Source organism: Microplitis mediator, chromosome 6 (assembly GCF_029852145.1).
Source record: "Microplitis mediator isolate UGA2020A chromosome 6, iyMicMedi2.1, whole genome shotgun sequence".
Classification (NCBI taxonomy): domain Eukaryota; kingdom Metazoa; phylum Arthropoda; class Insecta; order Hymenoptera; family Braconidae; genus Microplitis; species Microplitis mediator.
The window spans coordinates 16952181-16958581 of NC_079974.1; positions in this window are offsets into that span (position 1 = coordinate 16952181).

A 6401-nucleotide genomic window follows, 5' to 3' on the forward strand; every position below is an offset into this window, starting at 1 on the left:
GTCATTGATGCCAAGTTGAGGAACCAAATCCCCTAGAATTGTGAATGACTGCTCCGTGACTACTTTCATCTTTTTATCTCGACCTGAGGGGACAAGTGAAAGGCAGCAGCATTTCTTGGGCATAGGTGACAACCCATATTTGGCCATTTCAGCAATTACTGCGTCCATGATTTCTTGCAGACCTTCTTTCGTGCGTGCCAACAGGACAAGATCGTCAGCGAAGGCAAGTGCGTTGATCTTTGACTGACCAAGTTCGTACCCAATCGTATCGCTAACAGCTCCAATTACTTCGTTCATTACCAGGTTGAACAGGACAGACGAGAGGGGATCTCCCTGCCTGACACCTTGGCCAGGATGTATCGGCTTCGAAAATCGGCCGTCAACTTCAAGCACAGTATCAGCATCTCTGTAGAGGTCAACAATATATTTCATCAGATGTTCGGGGACTCCATTTTTCGTCAGGATCCATGGTAATGCTTCATGTGACACTGTATCGAAAGCTTTCCTAACATCAATCATACCCAGGTGGAGTTGGCGAAGCTTGGTCCATGCGTCATTAAGTGTTGCTGCCAAAACGAAAGTATTCTCTGCAATTCCATCTGCGTGGATAAAAGCCCGCTGCCGTTCATCAAAGAGACTCAAGTTCGTAAGTCGACCGGCTAGTATCCTATGAAAGTGTCGCAACACAATTGATGAAATGGATATTGGTCTAAATTTAACAGGGTCACGCGTTCCAGGCTCCTTAGGAATGAGAACTGTTCTAGTCTCGCCAGATCCTAGGTGTTTTGCCCCATAAAAGCATCACATTCATTATTATGGCCTTGATTTAGTTGGGGACCTCTTTAAGCCAGCATTTCGCTTTGAGACCATCAGGTCCGGCTGCCGTTTTGTGATCCGGCTTGTGTTTTACAATGTCGTCGACTGTAATTGGGTGAATAACCTGGTTGTAGACCTCTTTTGGCATTGGTTCGTTTGGCGGCGCAAACGTCTTACTCGGGGTGTTCAGCAACTCTGACCAGAATAAGGATTGTTACTTTCCTGAACGTTTCTTCTGTCTCCTCGTGTTGTCCTCATTCTTGAAGGCAGGGCATTGATGCGAAGACGGACAAACTGTATCCCATCTCGTGCTGGAATTCTGACAAATAGGTCATTCAGCCATTAGTAGAAGGGGATGCTTTTCTTGTCTCTCGTAGGTCGAATCCATCGGTAGACTTGTGTAGCGTGTTCGCCCAATCACGATAACGCAAAGATGTCAAGCGACACCATTTTTGCCTCTCTTGAGCCCACTGGCACGTACTGACCTTAACAGCTGCAGAAAAGTTTGATTTGTACAGGCACTTCAGGCGATTCAGCAAGAGTTCAGGGATTTTCGAGGCGAAACACATAATTCTGAAGCCCCCTTTCTTTGATTGGTGCATAGAAGTATGCGGATGGAACGTCGTGAGGCAGCCTTGACCACCCTTTAACCGTTTTCCGGACTGTCTTGTCAAGTTTTTGCAATGTTCCGTGCGTCAGTTTGCCGAATTTAAGCTTATGGTTGAGTCGCGGAATGAGGAATATCTGCAAAATCTTCAATTGTTGCTGGGGCTTCAGAGGGGCTCTTGTAACACGACTAAGCATTTCACTTAACTCGATAGGAGGTGCCCTGGGACCCTTTGCACCGAACTCCACCTCGAGCTACGTCCAACAATCATTGACTCCAAGTTGCGGAATGAGTTCATTGTCAATCGTAAACTGTGACTGTGCAATAACTTTCATTTTCATGTCCCTCCCCGATGGGGCTAGAGAAAGACAACAGCACTTCTTGGGCATCGGCGACAAACCATACTTGGACATTTCTTAGATGACAGCATCAAGAATTTGTTGTAGGCCGTCTTTCGTACGTGTCAGCAGGACCAAATCGTCCGCAAAAGCCAGAGTATTAACTGAAGAATTCCCAAGCTTGTATCCAATAACATCATTAACTACTCGAATTACTTCATCCATCACTAAGTTGAACAACACAGAGGATAAGGGATCGCCTTGCCGGACCCCTTGGCCTGAGAGACTACCACATTAACCTCTTTCTTTGACTTCCTGCGAACAATAAAGTCCCTCAGGGACGGCATTGACATCAGTTGGTTTCCCTTGTAGCCGACAGAGTTGCCACGTTTACAATACGCAAGTATATGTAAAGAGGACACTGCCAATGGCTAGTGGTACTTATAGTAGAACCACGGAAAGGTCGATGTATTTTTGCCCGGCCCATTTTAGGGTACTTTCAGGCCATTCCACCCATCAACTCCCATACCAGCATTACTGAACCTTGCAAGGCAACCACCAATTGAAATAAAGGCTAATACCCAGTAATCTCGAACTTGAAAATCTCAGAAACACTGAGGAAAAATAAGAGAATGGGAAAAACAGGCCAGCCTTTCCTTCACACAACTTGGAAAAATGAAAAACAATTTATCACCAAGATAGAGAGATCGCAAAATTTGCCCTGCTTTGAATACCCACTAAAACCTCAGTTCGACTAAATCAAAATTCACTAGGAAACAAGATGCAAAGTTAAAAAAGAAACAACAAAATCTCAAGACTATGTCAAAGAGATTGTTAAACAAAGCCTAGAAGGGATAATCCTACCAAAAACAGATTCTCTGTATAAAATTGCGCTAAGTACACGTTTAAAATTTTTTACAATTAAGAAAAGATTTTTTTTACAAAAAAAAATGAATTAAATCGAAAAAATACCAAGTATCTAATATAATTCGAAATCATGGAAAACATTTTCATAGAATTTAAAAAAAAATTTCAATATACTTAGTGTGCGTTATTAAATTTATTCAAGCAAAATTAATTTCTAGAATTGATTTCGCATATAAATTATTTTCTAATAAAATTGAATGATATTCTTTTTTTTTTCAGTTTATAGGCACACCAAGTACATTGAAATTTTTTTTTTCAATTCTATGAAACTATTTTCCATGATTTCGAATTATATTATATACTTGGTATTTTTTCGATTTGATTCATTTTTTTTGTAAAAAGAATCTTTTCTTAATTGTAAAAAATTTTAACCGTGTACTTGGCGCGATTTTATACAGAGAATCTGTTTTTGGTAGGATTTGTTTTTTTTTTTTTTTGTCGTGTTGCTTTTTTTTTCAATGGATTATATATATGTAAATTTCTAATGGAAGTTAAATGCGCGTCTATTTATGTTTTTTAAGTTCACTAATTAATTAATAGGTGGAGGTACTTGAGGCCACTGAGGACATAATATGAGGAAACTTTCCTAATGGCACAGTTTGCTCTGACAAAAGTTTACTTACAAAAGTGTCCTTGAATTTTTCGTCAAATGTCCGTCAACTTCGGACTTTTCTGTTTTTGACGACAACTTATATACAACCTGCTATGCAATTTGACGTAAATTTACTACCCGAACTAGAATGCAAACTCACTTCCAAAGTTGACTAAAAAAAAATTGTTGTCAATTTTCAGGCAAATTTGATGTCAATTTATTGTTAATTTGACTGGAAAAATTGTTAAGTATTTTTTTACCGTGAAATTGTAGACAATAAATTTGCTTATCTTCTCAAATGGTAAGAATGAACATTACCGACTTTTTTTTTTTCGTAAAAAGTTACCTTTAAATTGACGAAAAATTAACCGCAAATTTTTCTTTCCAACTTTTACTGTCAAAATTTCAGCAAATTCAGACAGCAAATTTCAGGCAATTTCAATGTCAAATTACTGTCAATTTCAAGCTAAAGCGGCTACTAGGGAAGTAACCTGGTAGCCACCATAACCGCAAGTAAACTTTAAGCCACTGCCGTATTCTGAAGTCAACTTAAAGGAAAATGTTGGAGAGCAAACAGTTACGGTTAAGTTGACAGTTAATTGTCTGTAACTTGAAGTCAATTTGACTAGAAGTGTTACTGTTAGACAATGACGTTAAGTTGATTGAAAGTTTTACTCCAAATTGACGGCAAGCTGCTGCTTAGGATGAATTGGCTTAGAGAGCTTACCATCAACTTCAAGCATTGTACTAGCCGTTTCATAGAGCTTTCTAACATAATTTCTTAGCCTTCTGGGGATCTTGTTCTCCTTCAATACCTCTGGAAGTGCAAGGTAAGAGAATCTATCAAACGCTTTTCGTACATCAATCATACCAATATGAAGCTGCTCCAGTTCCGTCCAGGCATCGTTCAATACTGCAGACATCACAAATATATTTTCAGCAATATCATCAGCGTTGATAAAGGTCCTCTGACGCTCATCGAACAGATTGAGTCTTGAAATCCGATCTGCCAAAATTTTGTGATAATGTCGAAGAACTATCGAAGATATGGATATTGGGCGATACTTTGCTAGATCCATGCTACTTGCTTCCTTAGGAATCAATATTGTTCTTGAATCACGCCATATCTTCGGGACATCGCCCCAGAGTAACAGAATATTCATCACAGTAGCTTTTACCATAGTAGGTACCTCCTTTAGCCATTTCCCCGCAAACAGTTGATCTGGGTCTGCTGCTGTGTTTGCTGAGGGCTTAATCTTGCTAACTTCAGCCGTAGATACTGGACCATCAACATAGTGATAGCTGGACTCATCCTCTTCATCTGCAGTCTCCTGTACAGGTTCGCTCGGTTCTTCAAAGATGGCCTTCCAAAATTCCTCTTGGGCTTCCAGGGTTGGATGTGGCAAGTCGTCGGTTTCTCCATCCAACGTCTTCTTGGCTGCCTTTGACATGTTTTTCCTCCATAGGGTTTGAAATGCTGCATACTCACGCTTTCTTCGTTCCCTTCTTGGACATTGCGGCCAGCTCTGTTTGGTTACTGTGTTCTCTTTTGGTCCTTTATTCCTCAATTCCGAAAATCTTGTATAGAACCAATCAGTCAGGTCGCTTTCAGGGTTTCCCCCACTCACGACTATCTCAATTGCTGAGAGCAAATATCGTCGCCCAGGTTCATTTTTCCCGCTCGCATTCATGTAGTTCCTCGCTGCATCAAGCCATTTTCGAATTACATCTGCGCTGTTAGGCTTCACTGATTGATTAGCGTAACTCTCCTGACTACTACCGTGACTGGACTGACTGTCCATACCCAAGCTGCTTGCCTGACTAGTACTTGCTGTGGTTTCCTGAACATCTCTTGCATCGCCGTTGGTGACTTCGTCTCGGTAAGATTTCACAAGATCCCTGTATCTCTTCTGCCTCCTCAAAGATTTTAATGCATCAAACGTTCGGGCTGGATACATTTTGACAGTGTCATAAAGAATAAAGATGCTGGTTAATATTAACTAATGCGGGACCAACGTTGGCCTCCTGTTTAGCAAATCTATGCAAATCCTCATCTTACCAGCGTGGTTTCTTGCGGGTCACATTGATTTCATCATTAGTTTCCAATGGGTGTGCACGACGCTTGTGTACTCCCAAGCCAGTGAGAGTAGAAAACGGGCGTTCACACCATGGACACACATGTACGATTCCGTCATCAGATGATTGAGCGATTAGGTTTAATGGACTCGAATCTACTTTTGGGACTTGCTGCGAATTACCCAATTCATTATAATTGTCCTCGCTGGGGGGAAGTATTGAGACACCTCCCTCACATCTATCCACGTTGTTTAATTGGTTACCAGCGAGGTTTTCCCCCGTAGAGAGAGATGGGCGATTTAATAGATTATCACGATGTCTTGCGACACAATGGCCGGATAATTGTTGCTGTATCAGGCGAGGGAGTACTACTAGCAAAGAACGTAGCTCCGACAGGACGCGACTACGGCGGGAGTAACTATGACTCTCTTAACATCTTTATGTATGTCATAGTTAACAAGCATCACCCTCTTCGTGGGTCCCGCTATTATTACCCTAACTTTAGTTGGGGGAAGCCAATAGATGCCGCTGCTACATGGCTTTTAGGGTTGCCTGCCCTAATTGCCTTATTTTGACTGGCTCAATCAATAATAATTTGCCTCGGATGGGTGACACTGGTCACCTTAGTGGCCCATCCTCTGATGTGGCCGCACCAGTCAATAGAGACAATGGGAATGTACCGTCCTTAGATATTCATGCTTACATCTGTGAATTTCCTGGTTGTAACCGGCCATTCAAAACCAAGACCGGACGTGGAATGCACCATCAAAAAACACACAAGGATTGGTATGATGCTCAATAGAACATCAATTATAAAAAAGCACGATGGACAGAGGAGGAAATGGCTTTACTCGCTCGTCACGAAGCTCGCTTGACCATTAACAATACTAAGAACCTAAACCTGGAGTTGCATAAACTGTTTACGGACAGAACTCTAGAGTCGATAAAAAGTCAACGAAGAAAGAATGATCATAAGAACAGAGTCAATCAACTTATTGAAAGTATACGGTCTCAGACCGCTAGGACAGTATCTTTCCTATCCGTT